The following is an 8,491-nucleotide window of genomic DNA, read 5'->3' as shown; positions in this document are numbered from 1 at the left end:
TCCTTGTTAAATACTCATGCATTTTGACTCACTTGCAATATAATTTCATTAATTTAGTATCTCGCAACAAAGTAGTGAGCAATGATTATACTGCTATGTCTTCAATAATTCTGTTACGATCTTAACGTGGTAGTTGGAGTGCGCGATGAAATAAAGGTGAAAGATTGACAGCTTTAATTGGATGGGCAGAGAAATGAATCTTATATTTAAAAGCCTATTTTATTTATTTTTTGTTACTGTACAGAAAAACTAATTCTAATTGAACGTAGAAATTCTTATATATTCATAAATTGTTGCCCAGGGCAATATGTAATGGAACTCAAGACTGTGAAAAATCATTGTCGATATACCTAAGTGCGAGTCTAAATTCTGTTCTCTTGGCCTTTCATAGAGCTCCTTTGTGGCTAAGTGTTAGCGTACGTGCTTCTGGCGTGGGAGATTGATTCTATTCCTGGCTTAGCTCATGTGGTTCTGATTCGACGTTAATCAGTAGGTCCACATCTAATGTAGCCTCGCTGCTGAACGGGACGTTTATAACTCGCAATCAACTTTTAGCCTTTAGTGTTAAGAAATTTATTGTTGGTTGGATTGGAGCACTGAGGCTATATTGGACGCAAACCTACAGCTTAACGTGTGTTCCGCACCAAAGGCGCCTACACGGACTATATAGCCAAACCCTACTACAGGAGTGCAAACCACAACCTATCAGCTGTGGCAAATTATAATATTTTCACGTGTTCGGCGAAACAGAAGTATTGAGAAATTAATATTACTTTGATACTAGAGCAACAACTTGCAAATGAAGGGCGACTAGTGGCAGGAGAAAGAAAAAAAAGGGGGGAAGTAATGTGGTAGGGATCATTCCATTTGAAATTTACATGTGTATCAAATATTACACTTAATCATTTCATCATATCTTTGTTTAAAACCTAAACATCGAACCCTCGTTCTTCATACGAAGACTGCCTCAGCACGCTGTTTTGTAACAAGTTTCATTCTCATCCGAGGGTGGGCGAGCCTTTGAAGGCAATACTTCCTCTGTGGCCGAAGTTATTTTCTGGTTTAATGTGTAGAAAGGTTGCAGGCGGTATATGAGCTGAAGTAGGAAAACGTATAAGGGTGTATGTCTTCCAGCTAGTGTCTACGTAAAGAACTGAGGGAAAATGGAATTCTCTCTGTATTGATCTGCGGGAATAGTAATGGATCTAGACTTACTTTTTTTTGGACAGTCTCTGAAAGGGTTTCAAGCTTTTTCTCAAGTATACCACCACCTCCCAATTTATGCCAAAGATTTTTTTATGACTTTCATATCGAGTGATTGGGGAGGTGGATGAAGCACTTTTGGGCAGTTGTATAACTGCCGAAGTTGAACAAAGTACGTGTGTGAACGATGTGTGCTTTGAGTTGTTATTCTGATAAACATTTAGTAGGCCAGGCTTTTCAAATTGTTCAGGATATGAAGATCGAAGTTTTTGTTCACTGCCTGATCAACAAGTAACTCGTACACCATTGGTGAACAGCCCCACACAAGAGATGTCCACTGCCCTGCTTCACAGTAAGTTGGATAATCTTGCCCAGAAGCTCAAGTTTTCTCCCATCTGATCCTCGGATATTGAATTTTGATTCATCGCTAAAATGACCCGATTCAACCATCCGTCGTCCTTTTGTATGTATGTTATCTAACGAATACTTCTATATACTGAGGTGGACAACTTATTACGAAAATATCTATGTAACAAATTATATTTAATTTCGGTAGATACGAAATGTAACTATTTTCGTTACGAGGAAATAACATTTACACTAATTGAAGGAACTAATTTCGGATACTTGCCATCCAAGTATCCGACTAGTACCATACAATAAGATTTTTCTTCTATGGGTACCTAAGAGTGAAAATGAACTAGGATGGAGCTATTCTCTTACCAAATTCCCATGTGCCTCAAGAGAGAGTTGAACAGACATGATTGGTAAAAATTTTACCTGATCTGTGGAAAGCTTTTCGGATATATCTGTTGTATTATTCTTCGAAAGAACCTGTTGAACTTTGTTCTTCAGGTAGAGAAGCAGAACATGAAATTTCACTTCGATGTGTTATTGCAAATTTAGAGAAGAAACGGGAAGAAAAAAAGATTGTTCGATTCCTGTGAATAGCGTTATAAAAGTCAGGCACGTACAGTCCGCAGCAAAAAAACTTGCAATATGAGCATGTAAGTTTTTGAAACTACGCCTAACAGCCCAGAGAAGCAACATAACGTCTAAGTGGCACGAATCACGCAGGAGAAACCTCGGCGTCCTCTCCTGTACACTTATTTTGGAGCAAAAGATTTCGTCGTTTCACAATAAACTTAAATGCTCATGTTGCAAGTTTTTTTTTTTTTTTTTTTTTTTTTCTGTGGACTGTACAAGGAAAGGTGCAACGTGCAGGGCAAAGTATAGAGCGAGATAAGGGATAAAGTAGTAAAGGGGAGGAAAGAAGTCTCTCATTCTTGATATATATATATATTCTCCGCGACGAGAGTAGGATGCAGGGACGTTGAAACTGTTCCATGAATAGGGCGAAGTGCGAACCTTTCAAGACTGTTGTTAAAACAAAACTGGCTCTATAGCCCATGAAGAGCTATGGCCGGATAACCGCGTGGTGTGTGGCGAGCTCATTGGTTCCCAGTTAGCATTATTTTTGGGGCATTTCACGGAGTTTGCTGATTCTTAATCGAGGTAGATTCACAGTCTGTTCACTATGCTGAGTCATTATTCTGCTTAGCAGAATCGAGTGAGCATAGGCAAGTAGTTATCGTTCTTCCTTCGCAATAGGGGAAGCCTGAGTGCAAGATAGGTCTCTATCTTGATATGTTTCACCACCACTAGGCGAATGTTGGGACTATCTTTAAGCCTAATTTTCTTCTTCCCTTTTCCATTGTTGATGTTAAAACATTGTTGTAAATTAGTCTTAGTCTGTATTTGAAATATTGTTACATTCATAAATAAATGCTTAGTGCACACAGGCGCGCACCCAGAAATTTTTTGGGTGATCTAATACGTCTAGTAATTGTTAATAAATGGCAACTATTTTCACAGGAAAAAAGATGAGCTAGATTACTTTTTATAAGGAAAAAGAGAATACAGATGAAGTGTAAAATCAAATTTTTAGGCTACATAAATACTTTCTCTGTTAAGTAAGTGTATAAACATTAGTCGAGCCCGGTGGACTTCCCACGTGGGTGCGCCCCTGGCACACGCTTTTCTTTCGCGTGGTCCTGGTTTCAATCCCAGTGGAATCTAAGCAGGGGCGGATTAAAAGAGGGGGCAATCGCCCCCCCCCCCCAAGAATCCTCTAAAATATTAAAATTACACACACTGCCGCTTGTAGCTTACCGCCACAAGAACGAAAGTTTGGGATCGTTCTTGCGTTCTTTCTATTTAAAAATGGTCTCTATCCGGTATGACGCGTTTAGGCTAACAATAACTCGAGTCATAATATCAGATAAATCTCAGGAAGAAGGACGGTGTTACTTGAGGCTAGAGCATCTGGAAAACTATCCATGGCTGGTTCTTTCCCATAAGGAGAGGGATCTTTTTTGTAAATATTGCTCACTTTTTGCAACGGGTTTTTTGGGGGGCTATCGAAGAAACGTGCCCTCCAAACCCTTGGGACTAAACATTTAAAGAAATTCGCTACTTTCTACGATATTTTAGAAACTCACAACATCACATTAACGCTCTTGAGGTCGGAAAAGCGTTTCTGAAAAACTACTAGGAACCAGTGAAATCAGTCGAGAATCAAGTCAAGAAGACAAGTCATCCAAAATCGCGACAAACTGAAATTAATGTTGCGGAATGTGGTATTCCTTGGAAGGCAAGGCATTGCTTTTCAAGGCCACAAGGACGATGCTTATGCGGATAATTGAACCTCAGATGGTGACGGTGGAGAAACTAAGTTCAACGAGGGCAATTTTCGAGAATTGCTCAAATTTAGAATGGCTTGTAGTGACGATCTCTTAAAGAATAACTAGAAGAAAGCATCGAAAAGGACCATTTTTGCCAATAAAACCACACAAAATGCCCTTATTGAGGGTTGCGGATGAGAAATCACGTCTGTAAAATTGTCAATCGAGTGCGAGAGGATCAGTTTTATTCTATTATGTTTGATGAGACTACGGTCGTTTCGCACACATCTTAGCTGTCTTTGATTTTAAGGTACGAACACGTGGGTGAAATAAAAGAAGACTGCTTCGGTTTCATTGATCCTCCGCCAGCAGAGCTGAAAGGTGAGGACATTGGTTCGAGCTTGGAATCCGAAGACGCAGAACCGCCCGAACTCTCACTGACTGGAGGGAAAATTGGAGAAATTGTTCTATCTTTGCTACGAGATTTCTCACTCGACCCGAAAAACCGCGTTGGTATTGGTACAGATGATTGCGCCGTCACGACCTCTCAGTCACCGGGCAGTGCAGGAGATTCAGAAGGAGGCTTCAAACGCGCTGCACTGTTCATATTGTACTCACAACCTCAATTTATCCATCTTCAGGTCGTCGTCAGAACAGTGCGTGAGGAACTGTCTGGGAACAACGAAAGAGATCATTGCGTTTCTCACCGCATCTCAAAACGTAATACTGCCCTTAAGCTTACGGTTAGTGGCCAGTTGGAGACATTGTGTGAAACGAGATGGGTTGAACGGAACGACGCGGCATTACGATTTCACGTGAAATTTCAATAAGTGAGGCTCTACAGTGTGTTCCAAGTGGTCCGAGTTAGATATAGCAGCCAAAGCATGGGCACTTTCTTCTGCCATGCACGACATCGAATTTATCGTAACTATTACGTGTCTTCAGGGTGTTCTCACCGTAACCCTCCCCTCAATCGACTTTTGCAGAAGACAAATTTAGACATGAACGCAACGTCAGATGCCATTCAGGACACTATCGCAGCATTAAACAAGAAGCGTTCAAACAGCAAAGAATTCAAGGCAACTTTCGAAGCAATATCCAGAATGGCTGCTAGTGTCGACGTGCAGATTCAAACTCCTCATCTCACCCAAAGACAAACCACATCGTACGAACTTCAGGGCAGATGACACGACATCTTACTACTGAAGAACTGTTTACATTCCGTTTATAGAGTCGGTTGTAGAGGACCTCAAAACTCGTCTTGCGCAGGAAGTTTTCAATGTATACGGACTAAACATTTTATTGCCAACACGCGCAGCTGACTAAACTCTGAGCAACAATTTCCGCATTCTAGCAGAAAGATTTTACAAAATTGTCGGAACTAAAGAAAAAATACTGTTTTCCCTCTTTAGTCTGAATTTGCAATCTGCACCTCTAAATGAAAGAGAATCAAAGAGGAAGGTGAAACTCTATCACGGACTGCGTTGGAGGCCTTGACCACCAGCGACGAAGATCTTCACGTGACTATTCGAAAACTGCTGCGCATACTTGTAACCCTGTGGTACGGATTCCACGTTAATCAGTGGGTCTCATATAGCCTCGCTGCTGAAAGGGGCGTTTAACTCAACATCAACTCAACTTGTAACCCTGCATTCGAGCGTGGCCAGTGCAGAACGATCTTAATCCACATTGCACCGACTGAAAACGTGGTTGCGATCTCGTTCTGGCGAAAAGCGGCTGAAGGGACTAGCACTTTTAAATGTCATAGGGACATTGTCGTAGATCGCGACAATATTATATCGACAGATACTCCTTGGGTGGTATTCGTCGAAAAGTGTATTTTGAGTGTAACTTCTAAGTTCTTTTGTCCTTTTGTTTAATTCATTTTACTAAAATACAGAAACATTATGAGCGTTCTAAAAAATGTTTAATCTGATATTTTTTCTAGCGAAATATTTAGTAGAGCATAGCCACGACCAGGACTGTAGACATAATATCTTTTCGGGAGAGCGGGCATTGTCGTGAAAATTCCGTAGCAATTATATCTTTTACTCTCTTTTCCTGAATCCGTTTTACCTTTCTTTTTTTTTCGGGGGGGGGGGGGGTTCGGGGAACATATCCCACTTCACAACAAAGAGCCCCTCCCAAGACGTTTGGTTTAATCCGCCAATGAATCTAAGATATTTTTCCGATGTTGACCCAAGCTGTAGAGCTAAGGATATTATTATTACGGAGAAACTGAATGATGAATACTGATAAGACATTACTTTTTTTTTTTTTCGTAAATGAGGGATTACAAATATTTAGATTATTTACTTACAGCACTATGCAGCAACTTTATACAGAATACATTTACAAAAAATAATTATAAATTTGAATATATTATCGAAATAGGTAATGTATTAGAAGTAAACCGTAACGCAATAAGAACTTAATAACATGTTACATATTAGTAAATACTGGTAATAGATAGAACCACAGAGGTTTTCTCTGTTCGTAGAACCCATCAATAGTGACGATTTATACAATTAAGAAAAAGTTGCTATATTTTTTTTATTTTATTTTATATATTTTTTTTAATCTTTGAAGTTGGAGGAAAATTTTCAAACCATCAACGAGAAATGGGAATAAATTTCACTCGTTTTTTGAAATGGATAGCTGTGGATATCTGAGAATAAAGTACTCTGGAGCGTAGTTATTTACTATTGGTGTTATTGTTTTAGTACTGTTTTATGTACAGAGATACATACCGGCTTTTCAAAACTCGTACTTAATCAAAGCCCCGTCTCTTGCTGCCAAAAGTTCAGAACAGATTGATAGAATTTATGCTAATTTCCATGACGTACACTACTAAGTTAGTCTGCGTCAAGAAAACTTTATTTGAACTAATAAATTTATTTCAAAGGTATTGTCAAAAGAGAATATAGAGTTGGACAAATACTTCTGCTGTTGTTGACTGTACAAATTAATGTTTATGCAAAATTCAATTTTTTGCAGTTCCAACTAGCTGTTATTTACACTCCATGTAAGGATAACACTAAAATTTTTAACTGAAGCGAGCGTTAGTGAAGCTTCTATTCAACTCGATTGGCATTTGTGTGTGTGACGACTACACCATAACTCCCAACTAATTTTGATGAAACTTGAAATGTGGCTTGCTTCTATGTGCAGCAATAACCGTATTGTTTGGGATTGCAATTCATCGAGTAAAAGGCTGTAAAATCAACCCCATGTTGCATATTTACACACGTACACTCATGTCCAAAATGATTGTCTCATATCTATAACTGTCTTCTTGTAAGAATATAATTTGATAATGATTTTGCAGGGTACTTTTAATACTGATACTATGTGTATAATCTCGAAATGTATATTTGTGGTAAATTTCATAGGAAAAGAATTATGAATACGAAAATTAGAATAAATAAAACAAAATGTTGCTAAATAGATAAGAAAGCTTTATTTTCGTTTCATTGTTCTTACTGCTCTTTTGACATGAAATTTGCCACATACATGTCTTTGCCGATTATACACATACTGACATTATAAGAAATACTCGGCGTATTCGTTATCAAATTATATTCCTACAACAACATAATTATAGACATGCGACAATAATTTTGGACAGGAGTGTTCATGGAAGATAATGCTCCAATATGAACTCGTAAAATATTTTCGATTATGACAAAACTTGGGTATATTTTCTTCATGACATCGTGAATATCTCTGAACTTGGGATTAAAAATCTTCCAAGAATAAAAGTTTGTATTTACCCCTTCCCCTCAATTAAAAAAAAAAAAAAAAAAAAAAGTTACACGTTAATTTCCGTTTAAAAGTATTAGATTTTGACGTAATATGTCGTACTTTTTTTTTAAATTTATTTTTTTAAGGGTTCCCAATTAATATTTCCTATGCAGTATTACCAACACATGAGGAGTGTATTTCCAAAACATGCCAAATCCAAAAATGTCCGATTTTAAATTGAATATGGAAGAGTATACTATGGAACCTCTTACCTTAAATTTTGTAACTATTTTTTGTCAAAACACATTATTTTCTGTGGTAAATTCTGTCTGAAATATCACTTGCCATACTGTTTCAATGTAAAAAGATATAGTTTTTTGTCCTTTCTGAAGAATTCTACCGAACGGATTTAGCATGTTTTGGAAATACACTCCTCATATACTGAATAATATAATTCACCGGGGGCGATTACCACATAAACGTCTCATATCAAATCTTATATGAATCAGCTACCACAGTCTAACTCGAAAGGAATTAAAACACTATCAGGGATCTTTGAGGAACGAGGGCACTTCGAACCATGAGCACCTTTGAATTGTCATCAGTCTAACCGCACGTAGTCTCAAATTAAAATTCGTTATCACGAACGTGCAGACATCCAGAACATACAAATATCAGACAATTTATCCTAGCATGCACATTGAAAATACAGGCAGTAATATTTACTACTATTTATCTCATTTTAAAATAATCAAAAACACTTATAGCTGATTTGATTTATTTGAATGGCATTTTTTTTACCTTTTTTTCTTCTATATGAGCCACATACTTCAATAGAAAACACGATATTACCTAGGTAT

This window comes from Thermobia domestica, chromosome 1 (genome assembly GCF_964235325.1).
Source record: "Thermobia domestica chromosome 1, izTheDome1.hap1.1, whole genome shotgun sequence".
Classification (NCBI taxonomy): Eukaryota; Metazoa; Arthropoda; class Insecta; order Zygentoma; family Lepismatidae; genus Thermobia; species Thermobia domestica.
Note: the sequence above shows the minus strand (reverse complement) of the source record.